The following is a 27,930-nucleotide window of genomic DNA, read 5'->3' as shown; positions in this document are numbered from 1 at the left end:
ATTCATTCCTAGCTCCTCTGACTCCAAATCCAGGGTTTGGATTTGCCCATGGTCACTCAGGGAGTATCTGAGGCCTCCTGACTCTAGAACTCTATCCAGGATACCTGACTGCCTCGTAGCTAACATAAGAGAGATTTTCTGTAGATTTTGATTTTCCTTGGTACTAGTGTTGAGTTCTATGGAACAGAGACTACAGGTTTAGGAATTAGGAAGCCCTGAGTTCAAATCCTGCCTCTGATACTTCCTTGCTGTATGATTATTGGCAAGTCGACTACTTTCGCCTTACAATACTATTAAATGTCTGCTATTCTTAATATTTTTTATCATTTTGCTAAGGTTGACCCTGGACAAAATCATGAAGAAAGAAAAACTGGTCAGCAGGACTTCCTAGATCTCCCCTTTAGAAATTCCTTTCACTGTCCCCAATCTCACCTCCCACCCCTCTTAAGCTCAGGCTCCTCTCTTGTCTTTTCTTTGTCAAGTGGGTTTTGTCACAGCCCAAGAATTCACTAGAGAGTGTCTCACCCTCTGTGACGGGCATCTCTGATCCTAACTGGCCCTCTTTGCAGGCTGGGTAGATCAAGCTGGAGCTGGTACACCCTAGGCATTGCCTCCAAGAACCCAGGATCCCCTGTGCACCTCAAGGAGGACTCCTTCACACTCTGGTTGATACTGACAGAATCTTATTCATCGTTTTCATGAGTTTTTTTTTAAATTGCATCCTACATATGCTAGCTTTACAATTTAGAAAGCCCATATAAATGTGTATTATCTCATTTCAGCCTCAAAACCCTACGGTGAGGTAGATAGCATATTATTATATATTATATGCTCCACAGATGAGAAAGCTTAGGCTCAGAGGGGAAGTGATTTGCCGAGGGTCACCCAGGGACTTTAGAAACCAAGTCAACAGTAGAAAACATATACTAAGATCCACTTGGATAGTATCACGCTGCTGAATGTTGGGGAAAGGAAACAAGCATTTATTATCACTGTTGTTCACTCATTTCAGTCCTGTCAACTTTTCATGACCCCATTTGGGGTTTTCTTGACAGAGATACTGGAGTGGTTTGCCGTTTCCTTCTCCAGCTCATTTTACAGATGAGGAAACTGAGGCAAACAGGATGAAGTGACTTACCCAGGGTCACACAGCTACTAAGTGTCTGGAGCCACCTTTAAACTCAAGAACATGAGTCTTCCCGACTTCAGATTGGGCCATCTAGCTGCCACTGAGCCTATCTAGGTGCCCCAAACAGTTATTAGACACTATATTCCAGGCATTACGTAAGCACCTTACAAACATGATTTCATTTGATTTTCACAACAATCCTGGGAGGTAAGTGTTGCTACCATCCTCATTTTATGGATGGAGAAGCTGAAGCAGAGATGAAGTGATTTGCCCAGGGTCACATAGCTAATAAGTATCTGAGATCAGATTGGAACTCAGGTCTTCCTGACTCCAGATGTAGTATTCTATTGATCACCAGCTGCCTTTTGGCAATACATGTCATGAAACTTATAATTTATCAGGGCAATGGGTAAGAATATAGACACCTGTAATACATAAAATTACAAGGTCAGCGTATTAGAGAGATGCAGAACAGAATGGGAAGTTGGGAGGGAACCGGACAAGAGATCAGGGAAACCCAAGCTCTTCTTCTATACTCTGCTCTCTTTTTAGATATGCTCTATGTCCTGAGTTGTCTTTTAAAAGTCATTAATGCCTTTTGCATTTTCCAATATAACTCTGGCTCCCCAATGTCCTTCTCCATAGAATCCATGAGTGTAACGGAAACAGTTGAAGAAAGCAAAGGGTCCCATCCACTGAGCATGGTGGCACATTGTGCATTCTGCTCCTGTAGTCTTCCACCTCTCTACTAAGATGAGGGAAATAGGATTTACCATCAGTTCTCAGGGATCAAGATTGCCTGTTAATGAAATCTGTCATAGGAGTGCTTATTATTATCTTAATAAAAATGGTCAGTATTTTGATTTTAATATAAAGGGTATCACAAAAGTTATGAACTGTTTTGAGTTCTAGCAGCTCAATGTATAAGCTAAAATACATACGATTGCCAAGGAAGCCAATGACAGACTGTCCCAAAGGTCTTAGGGCCATTTTAAGCTCAAGTAGCTTTAAACTGGGAGCTTAAAACTTCCCTAAGACTTTTGGGACACCCTGTCATTGGCTTCCTTAGCAATCCTATGTCTTTTAGCTTATGCACTTAAAATGCATTTATGCATTTTTCTGAGAAAAGGTCCCTAGGTTTCACTAGACTACTGCCAAAGGAATCCAGGTCATCAAAAAAGTTAAGAACCTCTGACTTGGAATTCTATTATTTTTTAAAATATTGTTTTTAATGGTCACTGAGTTCACTATTTTCTACTTTCCTTCCTCTGTATCCAATTATATAAATGATAAGATCATAGCTCTAGAATAAACTCTAGAACTAGATCTAGTCCAGCACCATTTTACAGATAAGGAGACTGAGACCAAGGGAAATGAAGTGCCTATGTCCTCTGACTCCAGATGCATTGCTCTTTCCCACTGTACTCATGTTTCTCTGAGTTCCTGTGTGGTTTCTCCATTGGACTGATGTCAAGTTGCTCTTTGGAGGATTAGTTTTTCAGCTGAAGACTTCTAAAATTTTGATCTTAATAATCAGGAATGGGGAACCTATGACCTCAAGTGTGACTGAATCAAAACTGAAGCCACGAAGTTTGGATTCAGTTCAAGGGTCACATCTGAGGACCTAGAAGGCCACATGTGGCCTTGCGGCCGCAGGTTCCCCACCCCTGTAAGTTGTTGCTACTCAGGTGTGTGTAGCAGCTAGGAGTCATTGGAGACTTTAATCATATCACTAGGTTACTGATTAATCCATGCCCAGTGCCCGGTGTTTGAATACCCTGGGTTCTCATTATTGTACACCTGCCTCCATCCCCCCTGACCTGGGTCAGACTGGCTAATTCAGGTTCTTGGAACGCATTGAGTCCCAGAAGCCTTCTTTGACCTCAAGGAAGGCTCTTAGCTGGCTCTCAGCGCTGGGGGTGGGGTGGAGTTTTGGCCACTGACAGGAGGATCATAGACATTAGACATGGAAAGAACAGTAGAGGCCATCCAGTGCAGTGTTACATGCTCAGTATGTTAGGGAGACCAAGAACCAAAGAGGTCCAGGAGGTGTGAGAGAGAAAAGGGAAGCCCAAACCTATTTCCAATAGGCCTTTTAAAAAAGAAGAAACAAAGAAGGAAAGACATGGCTATAGAGTACAAGGAATTTGTTCAAGTGTAAAAGAGCCAAGATTCCAACTCAAGTCTTCTGAATACAAATCTGGAGTTCTCTGCTCTGTGATAGGAATAGAGACTTTTTGTTCTGTTTCTAGGATAAGCCAAAGGGTTTGGGAACAGGATGAAGAGAAGGGCAGCAACGTCATACTGAGAAAAAATTATCTTTTAAAGGAAGGAACCAACCTTCATTCAATTCAATTCAACCTAACAACAATTTATTGTGTCTACAATATCTCAGGCTCTGTGTAGGTGCTAGGAATACTACAACTATGTTCCAGACATTGTGCTGAGTACAATGAAACAACGTGAACAAAAATGAATCAGTATTTCCATCTCTGACAGCCTATGTTCTATTATTCCTTCCAGTTCTGAAGTTCTAGGTTAAAAATCCCTTCCAACTCTAATAATTTCCGTTCTAAGATCCCTTCCTGATCTGATATTCTCTGCCCTAAGGACCCTCCTAGTTTTGATGTTCTATGTTCTAAGGGCTCTCCTAGCTCTGACATTCTGTGCCCTAAGAGCCCTCTCAGCTCTGACCTATTTTCTAAGTGCCCTTCCAGCTCTGACCTTCTGTGTTCCTGCTCTGACGGTCTTTATTCCAAGGTCTTCTCTGGACAGGGCTGACAAGGCTCCTTTCTACTATCATGATGGTGAGGAAAGCCCATGAGGGCCCTGAATCCCTCCTCAAGGACAAATTGTTTAGGGGGAGAGGGCAGATATGAAGTTGAGCACAATGAGTAGGAAAACTACCCTGGCATGATTCTCCACCTTATTCATGTTCCTTAGGCCCCGTTTCTGTCCTGCCCCTGAACCTCCTGTTCATTTGGATTCTGTTTGTGGTTGCTTTCATCCTTTATTTCTAAAAGATCATGAAACATTACCTCAGTTAAAAAATAGTGCCAACTCTTAGATTTGCTCTTTTTTTTATTAAGGATGATGTGATGGGCAGGGGACCATGGAAAGAGCTAAGCTGTTCCCCTTTTAAGGGAAAGGCGTCACCTCTTCCATTGACTCACACACCTGGCTTTTGAGCCTGCAGCACGCACCTTGCCTGTTAAAGCTATCTTAGGCACCACCTCTCCCTGGGCAGAGACCCCACCCCCTTGTGCTCCACCCAGCGTGCTTGGGAGGCTGAATCAGGGGTGAGCTCACCCTCTTGGCTCCATTCTCAGGCAAGCAAGTGCATGCCTAGCCTGCCATGTTCTCACCAGCATGCTGGCTCCTCTCTAGTGGCTGGGCCAGGCCCCCAGGGACAGGTGGTCCCCGGCAGAGTGCCAAGGTTGAGTCCCAATTCGATTTGCTTTTGGGGCACTCTCAGGGCTGGGCCAGTAGTGTTGGATGTAATGGAGACCAAATAATGCAGTGCTTTGAGAGGCTCAGTGACTCCCTGTGAGACCCTGAGCAGGTTATATCAGTTTCCTTATCCGTAAAATTTGTTCATTCAATTAGACCTGTGCTAGGCATTGGGAGTAATACAAAATTAAATTAAGACAAGATCCCTACCCTTGTGGAGTTCCCAATCTGGTAAAAGCATCAAACACAAATAGAGACTGAGGATTCATATGACATGATCTGATCATTCTAGAGGCACAAAAGAAAGTAAAGCATGATGTCTGAGGGCAAAGGTCATGATCTAGCCAGGGGATCTGGGGAAAAGGTAGCTTCCAAGAGCAGAGGGCATTAGAACTGGGCTTTAAAGAACCAATGAGAAGAAGGAGAAGAGGAGGAAGTCTTTCTGATGGGCATGAGTGCATGGAATATCCTAGTGGAAAAGCCCTCCATTTTGGATAGAACCTTAAGTATGTTATGTAGAGAGGATTGATATAGGATAAGGCTGTTGAATAGCAGGATGGCTCCAGGTTGTGAAGGATCTTGAATGCCAGGTAAGGGAATTTCTACTTTACTTGGTAGGCAATGGGGAGCTGGAGAAGATCTTTGAGCAGGAGAATAACATGGCCAGATGCCTACATGAATAAAACTTATCTGGCCCCAGATAATCAGCTAGTGTGGAAGTGATTCTAGGAAGGAGTCAGCGGGAGCAGTGAGGAGATTGTTGCAATGCTGTGCTCAGCCAGCTTTCTGGAAACCCCTTCTGTTCATCCACACCTATGTTCCTCCAGCTTTACCAGACGTTGCCAGGGACAATTGAGAAACCACTGGAAGCATGCTGGGCTGGGGAGGGACAGAGGGACACCTCCTTCCTTCCTCTTAGTCACTACATCTAACTTTCAATGCAATTTTTCAATTCTTAGTCATATTTCTGATGATCATTTCTTATGTTATAGCTGAGGAAACTGGGGCCAAGAAGTTGGCCAAGGCCTGGGCCCTGTGGGTTAGCTGAGGTGCAGGGGCAGAAGGGGGTGTCGTTCCCATTTGAGACCAGACAAATTCATCTAATCATAGAAACGTTGAATAGAAGGTCTGGAAGAAAGCTTAGAACACAGGATGTCAGAGCTGGGAGGGCCTTAGAACACAGAAGGTCAGAGCTGGGAGGGCCTTAGAACACAGAAGGTCAGAGCTGGGAGGGCCCTTGGCACATACAATGCCAGATCTGTGAGGGAATCTCAGAAGAGATAACATAAGACCAAGAAATTAAGTGTGCTTCATATCCAAACCCAGAGCTGCCTCCATTTTGTCATCCTTACATGCCAATGACATATATGTTACATATTTCACATGCATGGCAGTGGTTTCTCTTTTTCTCCCTCCTTCTGTCCACTGACCCATATCCCTTCCAACTTTGAAACTAAAGATCCAAGTTCACCTCCTTTGATGTTATGTCATCTGTATATCAACCAACATTCCCTTGACACATCTGGCCTACTTGGCTAAACCAAATATAGTGAGGTCCCTGATTCAGCTCCTTCAGAGTTTTGCTTTTTAGTTCCATAATGATATCCCCAGAGTTGGTTGTGACCACAGTTTGGTACGCTGAAGCAGTATGATATAATCATTGGTGAATCGCTGCTTTACCCTGGGCCATCAGCAACTCTTGGGCCCTAAGCAGCCCTGGCAGAGAAGACGCCAGCCTGCCATGATAGGGCATTTCCTAGTCCAGAAATTCTTCATACTAACTAATCACAGGTCCAGGTTCTTTCTTTTGGCTAAATGCTAAAACATGATTGCTAAAGGACATCAAAATATACACATCCTAGCCTTCTCCAGTAATTTTAGATGTGGATGCCACAGAAGAATCCCAGAAGTCTCTGACACCTAAAACAATGGATCTCTATTCAGTTACTCTAGGGAAGGAAGGCTCAAAGTCTGGGCTCTGTTGGGGGAGAGAGCACAATGGCAATCACCCAGGAGGGGTTGTTGGACCTCCATTGCAGGAGGTCTTCAGTCTAAAGCAATCTCAGTGATGGTTCTGGGGGAGGCTGCCCTTGGACTTGGCCCACCTAGTGTGGCAGTTCTCCACCATTCTACAATGTTGATGTGTGAGATGGCTGGGTCCCAATCTCCTTTATCGCAGGGCAAGCTCAGTTATGTACTAGGTGGGTGAGGGAAGGGGAAGAGGGGAATTAGAAGACTCTTGAATCCATAGAGCATGTTGGTTGCCCAGCATGAAGTCATCCTGCCTTCTAATTCCAATATGACTCCATGCACCATTTTTTATAACTGGGGCATTCTTGATGTCTTGTCTTTTGTGAACATAATCCCAGTTTCAGGAAATATGTCCCTATGTTGTATCCCTGTGTCTCATTAGCAGAGCCAAGAAAGCAGGGGCAGCTGAAGGGAGGAGCGGTGGAAGGCAGTAGTTGCTGCAATAGCTCTGAGGAGAGCATGAATCAGCCCTCTACCCTGAGGCTATGTGTACCCCTGTGTGTGCCCTGTGTGTCTGTTAAGTTCCTCTGTCACTGTCTATGTCCTCTTGGTGATTCTTATGGACTGGGCTGTGCTGATGAGCTGCCTGAGGTACAGGGCAGAGAACCCAAAGGAATTTGTGCTGATGAATTCATGTCACAAGGTCAGCAGCAGCTGGGGCTTTAACAATTCCTTCTGATTTCTTCCCAGTTCTCTCAGAGATGGCTTTGTCAGAGAGTGTACAGGTCTCTGCTTTCCTTACTCTATCAACAAAGCAGAGGGGAACAAGTCACGTCGTAGGCATTGTGGATGTTGGTTGATAATGTAACAAGGATGAACTTAAACTCCTTGAGGGCAGGAACTATCTTTTCCCTCTTTTTGTATCCCCACTGCTTAGCATACTGACTGCTATATATAGCTAAGTGAAGTGAACAGAGCCAGGAGAACATTATACACAGTAACAGCCACAGTGTGCGAGGACTGTTTCTGATAGACTTAGCCCTTCACAGCAATGCAAGGACCTAAAACATTTCTAAACCAAGGACTCAAGGCAAAATGCCATCCACATCCAGAGAAAGAACTATGGAGTTGGAATGCAGAATGAAGCAACTATGTTCTCCTTTGCTATGTTGGGTTTTGTTTTGTTTTTCTCATGGTTTCTCCCATTTGTTATGATTTTTCTATGCAACATGACTAATGTGAAAATATGTTTAATAAAAATATAGTTGTAGAGCCCATATAAGATTGCATGCTATCTTGGGGAGGGAGGGGGAGAAAATGTAAAACTTATGAAAGTGATTGTTGAAAACTGAAAACAAACAAATTAATACATCTGAAAAAATAATAAACAAATCAGCATTTATTAAGTACCTAATTTGGGCCAAATACTGCGCTGGAAGCAAGAGATATAGAGACAACAGTCTCTGCTCTCAAGATGCTTCATTTTTTTGGAGGGGGGAAATCAGTATGTACACATATACATTGAAACAAAATAGACACAAAATTAACACAAAGTAGCTTTAGTGGAGAATGGGAAGGCATTCATAGTTGGGAGAGAAGGTCATGGAACAGGACAGGACTGATGTATCTTTCTGAGCTGGGCTTTGAAAGACACTAGAGATTTTACAAAGTAAAAACGAGGAAAGGATGTATTCCAAGGAGGGGGCACAGCCTGGGCAAAGGAATGGAGATGGAAATGGAATTGTGGTGTGAGGCACCTCAAGGAGACCAATAAGAGAATAATATATTCTAAGTAGGGAAAGGTAGGCTCTAGCCAGACTGGGAAGGTCCATTTTCTTTTGTCTCTCTGAGTCTCATTTTCCTCATCTATAAAATGGGGACAATTCCTCTCCCATAACCAATGGAACAGGTCTGTTGGGAGGGAAGAACTTCAAAGACTATAAAACACTAGCTGTCATTTTCACTGTTTTATGTAGCTGTCCTAGTCAGTGGTGATTCAATGGCACCTATCCTTCCACGCTCCTGGTTTTTAGCTGGTCTTTGGGACCTTAGTGACTGGGAACAGTCAGCACTGAGGAACAATACTGAATGACTAGCTTGCTAGATCTGGAATTGGGACGATAAATATTTCAGTGTTGCCCCTAAGACTTGCTAGCTGTGTGAACACAGGCAGGGCAAATCATTTAATCCTTTGGAGCCTGAGGTTCCTCATTTGTAAACTGGGAACAATAATCCCTCCAGCACCCACCCCACAGGCTGGGAGTCTCAGTAAGACATACAGTACTTTACACATTTTTAAGCCCTCTACAAATGACAGTTATTATTAATAAGACACTGCCTTAAGCCTGTCTCAGCTATCAGGAGAGGAGGTACACTGTTTTGAGTCTCTAATGACCTGAAAATGTTAAAAATGAATAAAGAAAAGAGCTTTCTGATTAAAGATATTTGAAATGGCATTATTTATAACTGCAAAAAACCTGGAAACAACCTAAGCATTCAGTCATGGGGTGATAGTTTAAATAGTCAAGCCTTAGTGATATGGAATTCTCCAAGGTTATTAAATTTTTGGTTTGGGGATGGATCTGGTTTTTAATCAGTAGAGGGAATTCCTGGTATGGGGACTCCCTCTGCCAAAATGACGCTGCATTAGCTCTTGTAACTTTGCTTCAGGAAAAGAGAGGGTCAGTGAGTTGGCCAGGGTCACACAGTCAGTAGGTGTCAGAGGTGAGACTGGAATCCAGGTTTTCCTCACTCTGTGATTGGCTCACTCCAACCACTGAGCCATACTGACTTGCAATGCAAAGGAGGATGAAAAAAGAAATCTGAAAAGACCTTGCTGAATAAAAATGCTCTAGATGGCCCTCAAATCTCCTTCCAGCTCTAGAGCTTTGATTCTGTGGACTTTCCTAGTGTATACATACCCTCCAATACGGAAGGTAATATCCCTCTCTCGAAGAGTCACACAATAACAGCTGCAGAGTACTTCCCATTCGCTATTTGGCTGGAACCTCTTGATAGTCCTGTGAAATAAATACTACATTTTTCAGAGAGGGAAATGGAAACTTAAATAGTATTGGGTACTTAAAGAACCCTAGATTTAGAAATGGAATGGACCTTAGAGGTCATCCAGTCTAATCAGCTTATTTTACAGATAAGGAAACTGAGGCCCACACAGATGAAGTGACCTGTCCAAGGTAATAATACAGGTAATAAGAGTCACTTAGGGTTCAGCAGCTCCTTCCTCTGCCCCAGGTTGGGGTCCTAGAGCTGGGAAATACCCAAAGAAGGATTTGAACTAAAGGTTTCTCCTGATTTTAAATCTGGCCCTTTTCCCTCTACTACAAGTACAGCCATGGCTGAGAATTTCATCTATCAGGCCTTCATTCTACAGATTTAGGTTTGATATCAGGAAATACTTCCCATACAAGGAATGGCCTGTCTTGAGGGATGGGGGGCTCCTCCTCCTTGGAGGTCTTCAAGATGTGATGGATGATTAATTAGACCCCTATTTTGTTCCAATCAACATTAATCATTTGTCACAAAGCAGAGGCTGGAAGATCATTTGTTGGGTATATTATATTGGAGATTCCTTTGGGGCTTGAGTTGCACTGATAGCTGCTAAGGTCCCTTTTGATCTGAAATTTGGTGAGTCTATGATTCTCCAGCTTAGGTAGTATGGTCCTTTGTTATTTTTCAGTTATTTCAGTCATGTCTCACTTTTCATGGACTTCTTGAGAGTTTTCTTGGCAAAGATCTGAAGTGGTTGGCCATTTCCTTCTCATTTTACAAATGAGGAAACTGAGGCAAACAGGGTTAAATGGCTTTACCCAACCCGCTAATAAATGACTGAGGCTGGGTTTGAATGCAGGTCTTCTTGACTCCAGGCCTGGTGCTCTATCCACTGCACCACTGAGCGGGGTTCAAATCTTAGCCCTGCTACCTACATTCTATATGACTTTAAGCAAGTCCTTTTTTTCTCTGAGTCTCAGTTTCTTAGTGGGGAAATGAGGGGCTTAGATTGGATGGTCTCTAAGGTAATAATAGTTCAGATATTTACATGTTTAGATATTCACAAGTTTGTGAAATATTTCTCATATATTATCTCACTTGAGCCTTAAAATAGTCCTGGGAAGTAGCTAGACACTCAGGCAACAGAGTTTATTAAGCTCTTACTGTATGCCAAGCCTGGTGCTTATATTCTAATAGGGGAGGACAAAGCAAAAAGAAAGCTGACAAGTGTGCATGTGGAGAAGGGTGAATGCTTAGGGGCTTGGTATTGAAGCCCAGAAAATCAGAAGCAAAGTCAGAAGGGGATGAATACTGTCTTGGGCTGCTCCTCAAAATGGAGACCCAAAGGCCCCACCCAGGAACTTACCAGTGGGAGAAGGGGGTTGACATGGTGGAGGGATGTTTCAGGGTGGGAAGACTTCAGGGAAAGATGCATATTTTAGGTTGAAGAGGTCCCACACCCTGAAGAAAGTTCTGTAGTGAGAGGTAGCTGAGGCATGATGGTGGAGTCGAGTCAGAATCAGAGGAAGAGCCAAGAAGGGAAATGGTACTACGTATAGCATTGCTCCTGAAAACAAGAGATTGGCTTCGGTATTTGTAATTGTTATTTCTAGTACCTAGTACAGTACCTGGCTTGTTGACTGATTAATTGATTGATATTCCCATTTAACAGGTGTAAAAACTGAGGTCTAGAGGTTTGAGTGACTTGCTTATGCTCACATAACTAATTGATACCAGGGGCATCTTGGGTCATTGCACACCTTGGGCCAGACTGCCTCTATCGTCTCTCTTCCTAACCCTGGTAGATATTTTATTCTCTAGCAATCATTAACTCAAATGTAAACACTCAAAGTGAGATTACTTGATTTTTATGGATGTTTAGTATTAAGTATTATAAATCATCACCCCAAAATCCATCATAGTCTAATAATGGTTTTTATGGCTGTGATATGTCATTTATTACTTCCTATGAGTTTTAGTCTATCTGATACCATGTAGGGTTTTGAATAAACTGAGCAAATTAGAGAGGGTAGAGGAGAGGATTGTTGACTTTTAGAAATGCCTTTCTAAGGGGAGAAATTCCATGATTATCAATAGTAATGACTGAAATCAAGAGACAGATTTACAGTCTGCCTTTGCCAATACAGTAACTCAGTGTTAGTTCTTGGCAAAATCCCTTTTCTTCCCTACATCTCAATTTCCTACTGTGTAAAGGGACAGGGTTGTACCAGAAAATTTCTTTTCTTTTCTTTTGGTAAATAGTATTTTATTTTTTCTAATCACATGTAATGATAGTTTTCAACATTCATTTTTTATAAGCTTTGGAGTTTCTTTTTTTTTCTCCTTTCCTGCTTTCCATTCCCCCTCTCCAAGAAGGCAAGCAACTCAGGTTATATATGCACAATCATATAAACATATTTCCACATTAGTCATGTTGTGAAAGAAAAAAAACAGAATAAAAGGGAAAAGTCACCAAAAACAAAACCAAAAAAAAAGTGAAAATAGTGTACTTTGATCTGCATTCACACTCCATAATTCTTTTTCTGTACCAGATAATTCTTAAGATCTCTCTCAGTTTGTAAATTCTATATTTAAAGACCTGTCTAGTTCCAACATTATATGTTCTAAAATCCTCAACTTAAACACATTACGTTCTAACACTCTGTGCCCTGAGATCCCTTCCAGCCCTGACATTCTGTGTTCTAGGGTCCTTTCCACCTTTGATACTCTAGGTTCTTATGTCTTTCCCAGCTCAGACATTTTACATTCTAAGGTCCCTTTCAGCTCAAACATTCTATGTTCTAACAGTCCTTTCAGCTTTGAGATTCTACATTCTAGGGTTCTTTCCCTCTTGAATAACTGTGTTCTAATGTACTTTCCAACTCTGATATTCTATATTCTTAAATCTCTCCCAGCTCAGACATTCTGTGTTTCCAAGGTCTCTTTCAGCACTAATATTCAATGTTCTAAAGGCCTTCCCAGTTTAGAACATATTTTTTGTTCTAAGGTTTCTTCTAACATCATATTTTCTGAAATCCCTCCCACCTCTGACATTTTGTCTTTGAAATTTCCTTCTAGCTTTAACATTTTAGGTTCTGATGTCCCAACTTACTCTGACATTCTATGTTCTAAAGTCTCTTCCATCTGTAAAATTTTTTAATTTCTGCTCTCTCTATACATATATTACATATACCTATATGTATGTTACATATACATTCATATATATTACATATACACACATGCACGTGTTCCATACTATGTGTGTGTATATACAACTATGTGTATGTGCGTATATATTGCTCATTACAGGAGTGCTGGAGTTTAACAAATCTTTAAGGTCAGTAGGAAAATTTTGAGAAGGGGAACTTGAAAGAATATAGAAAACAGATAATTTAAAATGCCCATTAACTGAAAAAAATTAAAAAGCTAAAAATAAATGCTTGATGATTAATTGATTTTAGGTACTTGGTAAATGTTGAATTGAATTGTTGAATGGAATGGGAATACAGAAACTTTTGTGGTGTCTTTTGAGTTGAACTTCAGGATGGATCCCAATACTGGTATTGGGCAGCAGGCTGGCTTCTCTCAGGCGATCAGGGAGAGAATTCTCATATCACTTTTGTCAAAATAGCAGGTGAGTTCAGAGGAAATCCTAGACAAATAGGACAGCTTTAGAACTTATGTATTGCATGACCAGGCATGTGTAACCTGTATCTGATTGCTTACTGTCTCAGGGAGTAGGGAAGGGAGGGAGAAAAGAGAGGGACAGAACTTAGTAATCAAAATTAAAAAAAACAAATGGTAAAAATTTCTTTTAACATGTAACTGGGGGAAAATAAAATATATATTTAAAAAATAAAAAGGATATTAAAAAGAACTTATGTATTGAATTTTATTATATTACAAGATAATTGATAGATGGAAAGAGGGTAGATAGATAGAAGGTGGAAGGGAGATAGGATGACAGATAAATAGAAATATAGACAAATGGGTAGATAGAAGAGACTCAAAATTTCACATATAATCTTTTTCTAGTGGTTATTCATGTTAGTGTTTACCAAGTTCAGAATAATAAAAAGTAAAAATAAAATGGCAGCCTATATATGGACAATTTAGCTTTGTATCTTGTACCTTATGGATAGAAAAAGCTCAATAAAGTCTTCCTACTCCTCCCATTCTTTTTACTATTACTGCTACTTAGCAAGGCAAAGTGGTGCAATGGATGATGGGTTGGCCTTAAAGTCAGGAAGATCAGGGTCCATTTCCTCCCACCGACATGTGTAACCCTAGACAAGTCACTTAGCCTTTCTGGGTCCCAAGACATTTTCTAACACTAAGTTGTAGGCAAGTACATGAGTAAGGGGAATTTTAATTTTCACTGCAGAGATAATTATTATGTTTTATTCATTTTTTTCCTCTTTAAAGAAAAAAAGCTTACTCATTAACTTCTGAAATTCAGCACCCAATAAAATGAACATTTCTGAATGCATTGTAAAATAAAAGAAAGGGCTTGTATATGAAACTGTGGTTTCTATTATAGGGAGTTTGCCTTTCTTTATAAGTGTATATACTAAATTCAAAATTGAGCTTTCAAAGCTACCTTTCTCTCTTTGGGGACTGGGGGTGGGGATGGAGAGACAACCTTATCCCTATCCCTTTTTCCTCTCCCCCAACCTGAGAGGAGTGTCTATACCAGGTACAAACAGATCAAATCCCAGGTATAGACCAAAAAACCCCGCCCCAAACCAAACCAACCCCAGATGCCTTTTAAGCTCTTTTTGCCCAAAGCATATTTTTTCCCAAAGCATTTTCACACTGAAGATTTTATTAGGTTCTTAGAGTAGACTGTGAGGCCGGTAGGATAGACATGTCCCCATATCAAATATAGAGAGGCTGCAGCCCACATCAATGGCTTGTCCACTTCTGAGTCAGTGTGGGACTGGAACAAAGAGCCAGATCTCCTGACTTGCAGCCCAATGCTCTCTCCATTCCAGAAGCCTGCCAACTGTGACCAAGGCTGGCATATTTGTGAGCCGACAGTTCAGAGGAAAGTTACCACAAGGCAGCATGCTGACTGGTCTATGACTTCATCCCAGGAGCAGTGAAAGGCTCTGTAAGAAATAGATGAGGGAGGAAAAAATGCACCCTGAATGAAAGAGCGGGGATCAAGTCTGGGTGACTCATGAGAAGTCTTTTCACTTTATAAGGATATGTAGCAGGGTCAAGGGGGACTCACCATTCATTTCCTGAAGCTCCTGTCCCACCTTTTCTCAAAGCTCCTCACTTGACTTCAGGGAATTAAGTAAGCCATCCCCACCCCCAGTCACTCCCACCCTCCTTTCTGCGATATGTTAGGGGGCGGGGGCAGGAATACTCTTTTTGTGCCTTTGTTTCTCCAAGTGTGATGAATTCTCTTTTCAGGGACACGAAACTTGGGTTTTGTTACATTATCTTGGCCAGGTATCTTCCTTTCTCTGGACCTCAGTTTCCTCGTATGTAAAATGGGAGGGGAGAATGTCTGATTTTGTGATCTTTAAGACATTTTCTTCTCTGACATTCTACGTTCTAGCATTCTGTATTCTAGGGTCCCTTCCACCTCTGACGTTCTCTGTTCTGAGTTCCTGTCCAGCTCTGACATTTTTCATTCTATGATTTCTGCATTGACAGGTCATAACTGTGAAAGAGGAACATGAATTGACTTGTTAGAGATGTTTGGAATAAAGGCGCTCTCCAAAACAAAGTGATTTATCAATCAATGACAGCTAACATTTCTATGGAGGTAGCCTATGTGGCTCAGTGGGTAGAGCACTTGGTCTGGAATTCAAATCCAACCTCCCACACTAGCTGTATGACCCCAGGCAAATCACTTCCCCTCTCTTTGCCTTAATCCACTGGAGAAGGAAATGGCAAACCCCTCCAGTATCTTTGTCAAGAAAACCCCATACAGTGTCATGAAAAGTCAGACATGATTGAACAATATTTACACTGTGCTTAAGGTTTATAAAATATGATCTCATTTGATCCTCACAACAACCCTGGAAGGTAGAAGTTATTCTTATCCCCATTTTACAGACAAGGAAACTAAGACTGACAGATGTGTAAATTGCCCAGTAAATGTCTGGGGCAGGATTTAAACTCAGGTTTTGCTGACTCCAGATCCAGTGCTCTATTCACTGCGCCATCTAGATGCTTTTGATCAACAGATTGATCAGCAGGCATTGAGTACTGCTGTGACCAGTAGAAAATAGAGTCCTTGCCTTGGCAAAATTTGCAATTTCAGAAAGAGATATGGCAACTATTGCCCATGGAGGAATGAGAGAACACTAATTAATGTGGTTCTGAAAACAGTGTGGGAATCTAGAGGAGGGGTATACTGGTAAGTGCTTAATAATGGGCTCTCTTAAGGGGCAACTGGGTGGCACAGTGGACAGAGCACCATCCTGGAAGCCAAGAGGACCTGAGTTCAGATCTGACCTCAGATACTTACTAGCTATGTGACCCTGGGCAAGTCACATATAACCTTTACTGTCTCAAAAAAAAACCTTTTGTCTCTCCTTTAAAAAAAAACACAACACTATCCACAACATACTTTTCAGTTTACTTTGCATTATTGGCATTTTCTCCACCACATTCACAAATCTAGACAATCCACAAAACGATAAACCAAGCCCTAATTTGGGGAGTTTGTCAATTTCTGAGATGTAAAAGCTCACACTGAAAATTGGACAATCAGACTAGGGGGCAGCTAGCTCTAGCCTATACCTGGATCCAAGCTCATCGTGGGCTGGAGTGGTCAGGGAAGGCTTTCTGGAATGATGAGCCTTGAAGGAGGTCGGGTCTTAGATCATCAAAAGAAAGCATGATGAGCCTTCTCCCAGTCATCTAGTTCAAGCCTTAGTAGTACAGAAATCCACTCTATGGCATGGCTATCCAGCCTTTGGTTGAAGACTTCCATTGAAGGAGGATCCCACTATCTCTCAAAGTAGCCTGTTCCATTTCCTGCTATGAAAAGGTTTTCTTATGAGTTCCTAAATTTGTTCCTCTGCCATTCCACTCCTTATTCCCAGCAACTTGGTTCTCTAAAGTCCAGCAGCCCAAGCTTAAACTCTCTTCCATGTGATAACCCAAGACACCTCTCATGTCCCTGCTGTGTCTCCTTGAGGCTAAACATCCTCAGTTTCCTCACCCAACCCCTCTATGGTATAGACTTTGACATCCTGGATTCCTCCACTGGATCTCCTCATCTTACCAATGTCCTTCCCAAACTTCATCGCTAAAAACTGAACACGACTGCAGATGGGCTTAGGCCAGGGCAGGGTGCAGTGGGACCAATGAATGCTTCCTTCTTCCTATAAGGCCATGCCTCTCTTAATAATCAGCTGATTAGTATTGCATTGTCATTACTTAAGATTAGATTAATTTTAAGATTAAGGTACAAAATTAGGATAAATATTTAAGATTAAGGAACAAAGTGCTTCATAAACCTTAAAAAGCACTATACACATGCTGGTTGTTACCAAATACAATGACTGCAATTTTGTTAGCTAGAGAAGCCGAGGTGCAGAGTCACTTGGTTAAGGGTACACAGCTATTTACTTACTTATCTGCTTGTTTATTTATTTATTATTGTATTAGATTGTTGTATTTCTTATTATTGTTATTGTGATGATAATAAATAACGTGTAGCTCCAACCAGTTCATGGACTGATCGTTAAATTTTCAGTGTGAGCATTTACAGCTTTGTTGTTGTTCAGTCCCTTTTTCAGTTATGTCCAACTCTCCATGACCCAGTTTGAAGTTTTCTTGGCAAAGATACGGGAGTGGTTTGCCATTTCCTTCTCCAGCTCATTTTACAGATGAAGAAACTGAGGCAAACAGGGTGAGGTGACTTGCCCAGGGTCACACAGCTAGCAAGTGTCTGAGGTGAGATTTGAATTCAAAAAGTTCCTAATTCCAAGTCCAGTGCTTAATCCACTGTGGAACAATTTGGAAATCAGTAAATGTTAGAAATTGGCGCTTGATTTAATTTTTTATTGATTGATGAGATTTCAGAAAATGACAATAATGAAGATTAAACATAAATGTGTTTCATGCAGTTCCCCCCCCCAGAGCTGATTGTTAAACATTTATTATCAGCATACTCTGAAAGCCTATATAGTGTTTTATGCATTGCAAAATGTTTTTCTCACCACAACCCTTTGAGTAAGTAGGACAAGTATTATTACACCCATTCTATGGATGAGGAAACCAAAGATTAGAGAGAAAGTAATTTGCCCAATGACTATACAGCTGGTATGTGGTCACACTGGAACCCAGATCTTCTGACTCCAAGCCCCAACACTCCTTCTGGACATACCAGGCTGTCTCCAGCAACAACAGCCATAACAGAAATAATGGTTAAGTCACCAACATTGACTGGAAACACAATTGTACAATTGAGACCCGGTATCTGGTGACAAAGCAATGAAAATGACATAAATAAATGGACAAGCCCCTACAATGATGCAGAGATAAGGATGTCTTTGTCCCATTCAGTTCCAGACCATCTGCTACAATCCTTGATCTTAGGGATCCCAGCAGAATGTAAGCTGCTGGACATCAGGGTCTGTTGATCATTTTTTTCTTCCTCTCCCTAGTTTCTAGCCCAATGCCATGCACACAGTAGATACTTAATAAATGCTTGTCAAATCCAGTTTGGTGAGGCCCAGAGAGGTAGCTTGCCCAAGTTCATACCATTTGTTTATTTTCCAGGAAATAAAAACTCAAATAATGCCATTGCAACATTTTTTTTTTTTGGCTTAGAACCCTAGACTTTAATCTTATGCCACTTCCTGGCATGCAACCAGAGCTATCTAAAGACAGAGGTGGATATCAGAGATGTTATCATGGTAGATAGGCTCCTCCTGGTGATAAAGGAAGAAAAATATAAACAGTTTTCTGTTTTGCTTTCTGCCTCTGCCCTGGCGGAACACTGAAGGAAGATGGTAACTTCTGAGGAGGCTCATCAGTCTTGACCCATAGGTGACCTGACCTTTGCTGCTCGTCACCCTCACACATGTTCCCCTCTCTTCTGCCCACCAGGCAGCTACCCACCCTACTTGCTTATTGACTTATTTAGCTATCATTTCTGGTTATTTATTTACCTTTTTAGCTGGGAGGAAACCCCAGGACTGATGCCCTTTGACCAGGGCCAAATTTTCACCTTATTCCCACACCTTTTTCACATCCTTATAAAAATAGATCTTGGAATGATGTCTAACACGACAGGGAGAACTAAAATGCCACCTCCTGTTCTTCATATAAAATCATAGGCTTAGAGTCAGAAGGGGCCTTAGCAGCCATCAAGGTGCCCTCTAGAGCATCCTAGAGATGTTTTATAGAGGAGGAAAATGAGGCCCAGGGAAATGAAATAATAATGACACACAAGTAGTGGTCAAGGTAGAATTTGAACTTAGATCCTCTGAATGTCCTTCTATACTATCCCCCAGCTAGACTATAACTTCTATGAAAATAGAGTCTGTGTCTTATTTAAACTTTCTATCTCACCCAACCGTGAGCACAGTATTCTTGTACAGAGTAGGAGCTTAATATATGCTGGTTAGATCCCACTGTACCATAGGACCTCCTTTGCCCCAAATGTCTTTAGATATTAGAGACGTGTGTGGGGGTGGGGGTTGGGGGGAGATGTTCAGCTTAGAACTTGGAATGTCAGAGGTGGGGAGGGGTGTTTAGAATGCTGAATCAATCAACCAGAATTTATTAATTCTATGTGTAAGGTACCATACCCATTTCTGGTGATGCGAAAAAAGGGCAAAAATGCTCTCTCTGCCCTCTAGGAGTTCATAGCTGGGGGTGGGGTGGAGAGGAGGGGCTGAGAGACTGGACAATAAGCAAATCCCTAAAATATGAGCAAAAGTAATTGAAAAGTAATCTCAGAGGGAAGCCAGGGAACTGGAAAAGTCTTCCTGCAGAAAGTGGTATTTGAACTGAGTCTTGAATGATGTCAAGAAAACTAAGAGGTAGATGTGAGGAGGGAGAGCAGTCTAGGTGTGGGGGACAGCCAATGCAAAAACAAGGAGGGTGGAGATGGAGTATTGTGTTCCAGGAATAGCAAGTGGGCCTGAATAGTTGAATTGTGAATTCATAGTGGGGAATTAAGTAAAGAAAGATTAGGAAGGCAGGAAGAGGCTGGATTGTGAAAGGCTTTAAAAGCCAGAGGGCTTTATATTTGCTCCTGAACATAATAGAAAGTTACTGGGGTTGATTGAGGCAGGGAGGTGACATGGCCAAACCTATACTTTAAGAAAAATTCCCTTGGCAGCTGCATGGAGGATGGAAATTGGATGGGAAGAGACTTAGGAGACCAACAAGAAGACTGTTGCTAGGTGTGGGGAGACGACAGCTTGAGCTAGGTGTGAGTGGAGAGGAGCAGAGACATGCAAAGATATTGTGAAGATAGAAATATTGACTGCATGGTACAAGTGAAAGTGAAGATTGGAGATTAACATGGAGGTTATGAGTTTGGGTGACCAGAGGATGGTGGTACCTTGGACAGCAAATCAGGAAGTTGGGGAATGGAAAGGTTTGGGGAGAAGATAATATGTTCATTTTGGGACATATTGAGTCAAAGTTATCAAAAAGGTAGTTGGTGATATAGGGGCCAGGACTACTATGTATCTATATCTAGAAGTCGTCTGCATAGAGATGATCATTGAACTCATGGGAGCTGATGGAAGTTCTACATGAAGTATAGAAGAAGAGGACTCAGGACAGAATCTTGAGTGGCATTTGTAGTTAGAGGAATCTGGAGGAGGATTCAGCAAAGGAGACAGAGAACCAGGAGAAAACAGTATAATGACACCTAGAGAAAAGAGAATATCTAGGAACAGATGGCAATCAACAGTGGCAGAGGCTAGAGAGGTGAAGAAGGATAGGGACTGAGAAGAGGCCACTAAATTGGGTGGTTTAGAGATCAATGACAACTTTGAAAAGAGTAGTTTCGATTGAATGATGATGTTGGAAGCCAGATTGTGAAGGGACTAGAGGTAAGTGTAAAGAGAGGAAATGGAGGCACCCAGGGTTGATGGTTTTTTGGAGAAATTTAGCAGAAAGTGGGAGGAGAGATACTAGTGGGAATGGTTGGATCAAGTTCAAGAGGATTGGGTTTTTGGACAGAGGAGACATTGGTGTGTTTGTTGGCAGCATGAAAGGAGGCAATAGGGAGGAACTGAAGCCTATAAAAGGTGTGGATGATACAAGAGAAAGTCTGCTGGAGAAGACATAATGTAATGGGATCAAGGGTGCATGTAGAAAGGTAGACATCGGCAAAAAAAAAAAAAAAAAAAAAAAAAGGACTTATCTTCACCAGAGATGGGAGGGAAGGAGGAGATAGGAGGAGATGTCTGAGTGAATGACTAAAGGAGGAGAGAAGAGTGAGCTTTTGTTGAATTTTTGCCAGTGGGTCAGAGCTGGAAAAAACCTTAGAACTTAGAATGTCAGAGCTTGGAAAGCCCTTAGAATACAGAATGTTCAGGTTTGGAGGGCTTTTAGAACAGGGAATGTCAGAACTGGGAAGGGCCTTAGAATATGTCATAGCTGGAAAGGCTTTAGAACATAGACTGATACTGTTGAAAGGGGTGGTAACAGGCCAGTAATAAGTAAAGTGATATGTGCTCATTATGATAGATTGATTTTCTGCTAAGGATTTCCTCAAGTGACCCAAGGAAGGCAATGAGGAAGATGGGAGTTAAGCTCAAGTGTCTTTGGCTATTGTCCCTTTGTGAATCACCCTTACATATGGACCCTTTGCTCTGGTGTCTTCAAGTTTCTTCCTTATTGGGTCAATGGCACAAGTAAATGGACCATGGACAGCTCTGACTTGTGAAGTAGACCCTGGAGCTTGCCTAGTCCGGTTCTTCATGTGATCAAAAAGGGTTTGATTTGGGGCTGCCCAGAGCAGTTAAATGAATACATCCAGGCAAATTTTCATCAGGTCAAGCCATCTGGGTAAAATCTCCTGGGTCCCTAAAAATTGCTACCCCTTCCTGATCAGTACAGAAGAGAACAAGTTAAACCAGAGGCTAGTGGCTTCAGAAGAGTGAAGACTGACCTTGGAATCAGAAAAGCTGGAGGTCATTTCCTGGCTCTGGCATTAACTAACCCACCTTGATCAAGTGAGCTGCCATTTCCTCATTTGTAAATTGGAGACAATAATCCCATGTGCCTCGTACCTCGTAGGGGAGTTATGAAGGCCAAGTGAGAAAATATATGTGAAAGGGCTTTGTAACCATAAAGCACTGCATAATATTGGGATTATTATTCCAATTAATTACTAGGGTAGTGAGTCAATTTTTCTGTTTCCAGAGCTCTTCTGAATAACTCAGAGCAGATGGAAGCTGTTGAACAGGAATCAGCATGGTATAGTAAAAAGGATGCTGAACTAAGGATCAGAATGCCAAGGTTTGGATTCTCCTTCTGCTCCATGTGACCCTGTCACCTTTGGCCACATCTCTCCCTTCTCTGAGTTCTCTTTTTCTCAACCATAAAACAAGGTATTGTACCAGATAAGCACTGAGACCTTTCAGCTCTGACATTCTAAGTTCTAAGATATCTCCAGCTCAGATATTTCATTGTCTAAGGACCCTTCTAGCTCTGATATTCCTTGTTCTAAGGACCATCCCAGCTTTGACATTCTCTGTTCTAAAGTCCTTCCCAAGTCTGACATTCTGTATTCTAAGGTCTCTCCAGATCAGATATTCCATGTACTAAGGGCCCTCCCAACTCTGACAGTCTGGGTTCTAAGGGCCCTCCCAGCTCTGACATTCCCTATTCTAAGGGCCCTTCCAGCTCTGACATTTTCTGTTCTAAGGTCTCTCTCACATCTAAAATCCCATGATCTTATAAATTCCATGTCCCCAACTTCCTTCGATCTTGGTGGTAAAAATTCATTTTCTCTGCATGTGCAAGAAGGAGTTGAACCTGCTCCTAATTAATTGTTCCCAGCGTCATTAATTCTGAATGATTCACTCACAGAAGCTGCAGAGAAAACAGTGGCTCTGGGAATGCCAGAAGAAAACAGTGAACAGTGTGAATGGGCTGAATTGTCTTCTGGCATGAGAGGGCCTTTGTATTTCATGTAGTTAGAAATGGGCTTGTCTGGCCATGGATCCTATCATCACAGCTCCTTTAGGGAGATGCTCCATCCATCGTCTGGGCTCGTTGTCTGGCAACGGGCATGGTTCCTGATGGACCTAAGCATCAGTTTCCCAGGTGTCAGGCTGATGTAAGCAGGAAGAAGGCAGGGGAGTAAGGACTCATGTGGCTGCCTGCTCCCCTCCGCAATGCCCACTGGCTGGGTCATTTACCATCTCTCCAGTACCTGGTCACTCCCATGGGGCTGCCTTGGTTTCAGGGTTGGTATGGCCTATAGCTGAGTCTCTGAGCTAACTGGGGGATATCTGAGACTCAGCTAGACGTCACTTCTCATGCTACTTACCTATGAGGTGTGTCTCCATGCCAGTGATTTTTATGTATCCAAAATTAGACCACTGGAATGAGTGAGGAAACTGAGGTTGGTGTAGCATCTTGGGTATGGCCCTTCCTCTCTTGTGGACTCAGTTTTCACCTCCATAAAATAAGGGGGTGGGCTTCAATGATCCCTAAGACCCTTATAGAACTAAGATTTTGTGGTGTATGTTTCAAGGTCCTATCCAGTGTGAACTTTCTATGTTCTACGTTCCCTTTCAGCCCTAATACGTCCCTGGTTCAAATTCCACCATGGACTCTTATTCCCTCTGTGACCTTGAGCAAGTCACTTAATCTTTAAGGACCTCAGATTCCTCATCTGTAAAATAAGAGGGTTGATTTGTGAGGTCCCTCCCAGCTCATGCCTTTTCACTTTTCTGGTCCCCCAAGGATCTAGTCTGGTCCTTCTCTTCTTCATCTAACTTGCTTGGTGAACTCATCAACTCCCCTGGGATCAGTCTCCTGCTCCATTCATAGTGATCCCTGGATCCACATATCCAGCTCTATCCTCTCTCCTGCCCTCTTGTCTTGAATCATCAACTCACAGCTTTTTTGTAACCTCTCAGACTGGATGATCCATTGACACCTCAAACTCAGGAGGTCCAAAATGGAACTCATCTCATCCATCTCCCTCCCCCAACACTTTTCTCTTCTGTCCTTCCTATTACCATCAAAGACATCACCATCCATAATGCCCTGGCTCCCAACCTTACTATTATCTTCAACTCCTCTGCATCCAGGTGGCATAGTGCTTGGAGGGCTGATCTTGAAGTCAGGAAAGCTTGACTTCAGATTTAGCCACAGACACATATCAGCTGTGTGACCCTGAACAAGTCACCTAACCTGTCACAAGTCTGTGCTTCAGTTTCCTCATCTGTAAAATAGGCATAATAATAGCACCTATGCTACCAAGGTTACCGTGAGGACCAAATGAGAAAATATTTGTAAAATGCTTTGTAAATCTAAAGTCCTATAAAAAATGCTAACTGGTATGACTATTACTGGGTTAAATCAAGAAATCCTTATTTATTAATTTTATTGACTTAATAATTCATTTTTATTGATTTGTTATATGTTAATAATTTATTCATCTCTATTAATGAACTGATTGGTTATTTTAAAGATGTTATTATTACTTTATTAAATAATGTGATTATATTTAATTTTTTAATAAAGTAATAAGCTATTGCTATTACAAAATAATAATAGTGGTGATAGCTAACATTTATATAGCATTTACTATGTGTTAGGCACTGCTGCTAAGTGCTTTATAATGAGTGTCTCCTTTGATCCTCCCAATGGCTATGTATGGCTAATGGTAGGTGATACTGCCCCCATTTTGCAGATGAAGAAACTTGAGGCAAGTAGAGATTAAGTGATCTGTCCAATGTCACACAACTTGTGAGCATCTGAAGCTATATTTGAACTCAGGTCTTTCTAGCAATTCCAGGCCCAGTAGTCTATCCACTGTGCCACCTGTTGCCACTTTAACCTTTCTGGGCCTCATCTTCCTCATTTGTAAAATGAAGAATTTGGATAAAATATCCTCTGAGGTCCCTTCCAGCTCTAGAACTAGGATTTCATGACCTCTGTGAGCCTCAATTTCCCCACCTGTAAGATAAGAATGATCATGCACACACCACATATCTCATGAGGCTATTGTAAACCAAAGTCTTACGAAACCATCAAGTCTTATAGTAATGAGCTGCTGTGATGGTGATGTCAGGGAATTGATTATGATATGGAAACACATTTGAGCCTGGGATTTCTTTATATGGAAGCAAGCTCAGCACCTTATACCTGCACCCCAATGGCCTCACCGGAATTTCCAGATTCCTAAGTCACCAGAGCAAAGGAGGCTCTCTTGTCTCCTCCCTCCCTCCCTGCTGAATATCTTGGAAGGGTTTGGCCTTTGTTTGGATAACTTGTTGTTAGAGTTTCCATGGGGTTGGCCCTGTTCTGGGCTTGCGTTGGCTTCAGGTGAAAAACCTGGGTTGTTCACCATAGTTGGGGTCAGGAAACAGGCTGCTGGGGCAGACTCCTACCCAGGAGACCATTGGGGAAAGAAGAAAAGGGGGAGAAGGAAGAGGCAAAAGAAGAGGAGGAGGAGGAGGCTTAACCTTGGATGATCCAGAGATGTTCTGATAGAGAAGAATGAGATTATGTCCAATGGATCCAGTGATGGGAGGCCCAAGATGGTGAAAGAGGTTCCCAGTGTTACTGTCAAAAGCCAAGGATGTCTGATTTCCCAGACATGCCCACCTCTCCTCATCAAAGTCCTCCCCATCAGAAGGGCTTCAAGCCTAGGACCATGTGCCCCATACTGAAGATATGGCAGGAGCAATTTGGTGTTCTGATTCAGTTCAATGCAACAAATGTTTAGTGTCTGCTTTATGCAGAATAAGAAGGGGAAAGAGATAAGGAATGAGAAATAGTGTTGCTTAGTGGATAGAGAGCCATTCTTGAAGCCAAGAAGACATAGACTGTTGTTTAAGGAGCTTGAATTTGTGTTGAAGCCTCACCTCTGAAGCATCCTAACTGCATGAGCCTAGACAAGTCATTCACCCTATTGGTGCTCTGTCTAGCCTGAGGTATCAAACTCACTGCCACAGCCGTTAAATCTGTGTAGATTATTGCAGAGAACTGTTTGCAAAAACCTACCTATTTCATTTTAAAATCAATGTCAAGGATACCGTCATTATCCATGAAGTCAATTTTATAAAGCTTTTACATATGAATACCAAAAGACCTGGGAATTCATCATTGTGAGAATCTCATAGAATGAGAGCTTTCTCTGCTGAATTGCAATCTGCTTGTGAATGAATTAGTAGAGAAGTCCTAGCTAGAGAGTTGCCAAAGACAGGCAGAAATCAGGTGCCCTGCTTGGGCATCAGGCTTTCATAGATTTAGAGCTGGAAGAGACATTAGACGAGCACAAAGTCCATGGAATTTTCTCGTTTTACAGATGAAGAAACTGAGGCACAAAACAGTTCAGTGACTTAGTCAGGGTCTCACAGCTAGTATCAGAGGCAAGATTTGTACCCTGGTCTTTTCAACTCCAAGTATTGTATCTATCATGCAACACTATCCCCTTAAAACTTCTTATAAAGCTGAGAAAGCAGTTTGGTAATTATTGGTGTTCTCTTGGGTTCCTTTTTTTTTTATATTTAATAATATCAGTGATTCTCCTCCCCTCCCCCATCCTTTTGGTATTTCTCCCTCTCTGAGATAGCTTGTAAAGTGTTTCTTCAATGCCTTTGAGATCTTAGTGTAAATTTCCTCATTGTGCTCTTGCTTGGGACCAACTCTTCTCCACTACTGTCTACTTCTTCCATAGATCAGTTTAGGGGTTGAGGTCCAAATGCACGAGCTCTTCCATCGCCAATTATGAAAATAGATGGTTAAGGAAACATTACCAGCTTTGCTCCAGTTTACATCTGCTTGTCCTCTCGATCGTTTCAGGTATGGATGCTTTCACAATGACGTGGCTCATTTGGGTCTCACGCCAAATTTTCTATAGACATGTTTTTATATCCACTATCTTTTTCCATTTTAAAAAGCAACACTGCTTATACCCTTCCACAATACTCCTGGGAAGTGTTCTGCAAATGAGTTGGGTGACTCTTGGCAGCCTTTGTTCTCCATTTGGAAAGGATATCAAGTGTTTGCTGTTTAAGGAGGCTTCTGAATTCTTTTTTAAAAAAATATTATTCACTTTGAATTTAAATCAAAAAAGTCAAAAAAGGGGAACATTTCCATGCACATCGCATAACATAAAAAGATTTTATATAAAACCACGAATTTTCATTTCACACTGCTTACTTTTTTTAAAAAAAACTATGTGATAAATACCGCACATCATTTTCAAAGCTGCCCTACTTTTCTGTGTTTCCTTTTAAGTTTCCTTTTGTTCCCTGCTGTGCACTTTTTATTTTTTTCTCTTTCCCTCCCCACCATACTCTAGAGAAGTCTATCATTAGACAGATGTGTGTGTGTGTGTGTGTGTGTGTGTGTGTCTGTATATGAACCCATATTATGAATACTTCTATTTATCTGTTCTTTTTCTGGATGTGGATAGCATCTTCCTTCACAGAACTTTTGTAGTCAATCTGAGTATTTTTAATACTCAAAATGACTTAGTTGTTCAAGGGAGTTCTGGATTCTTTTGTCCTCCTTGTCATGGCTACCCTTTGTTGTTCATTTCATTTTCCCCTTATTTGTTTTATGGAATGATTTACTAAAAACTTGAGAGGAAAAGTAGTGTAATGGTTAGGAAGCTTGCTCAGAAGGCCAGCAGAGCTGCATTCAAATCCTGTCCTGGACACATGTTGCCCGTGGGGTCCTGTGTAGGTCACTTCTCATTGTGTTTTGGTATGACTATAAATTGCAGAACATTGCTAGGAGAGTTTCCTCCCTCTGGATTTCTCTCTATACCTATGGAATCACAGGTTCAATGCCCATCCCTATTAAAGCTTACTATTATAAAATAGATGGCTTTGCTTCTATAGAACTAAAAAGCTTAAACATGAATAAAGTTGATGTGGCTAGAATAAGGAGAGAAATACTTCAATGGGAAAAAAATCTTGACATCAAATATCTCTGTTAAGAGTCAGATTCTTATATCAAATATCTTAAGAAGAGGGGAGAAGAAGAAGAAAGGGAGAAAATTTGGAACTCAAAACAAATTATTAAATGGCTGTTAAAAATTGTCTTTACATGTAATTGGAAAAAAATAAAATGCTAAAAAAAAGAGCCTCCTTTTGTCCATGACATTTGTCACTTGCTCCAGAGCTTAGATTCTTAGTTGTCTGGGGGCACTGGGAGGTACTGACTTGCCCAGGGTGGCA

Source organism: Notamacropus eugenii, chromosome 5 (assembly GCF_028372415.1).
Source record: "Notamacropus eugenii isolate mMacEug1 chromosome 5, mMacEug1.pri_v2, whole genome shotgun sequence".
NCBI lineage: Eukaryota > Metazoa > Chordata > Mammalia > Diprotodontia > Macropodidae > Notamacropus > Notamacropus eugenii.
This window is presented reverse-complemented; position numbering follows the sequence as displayed.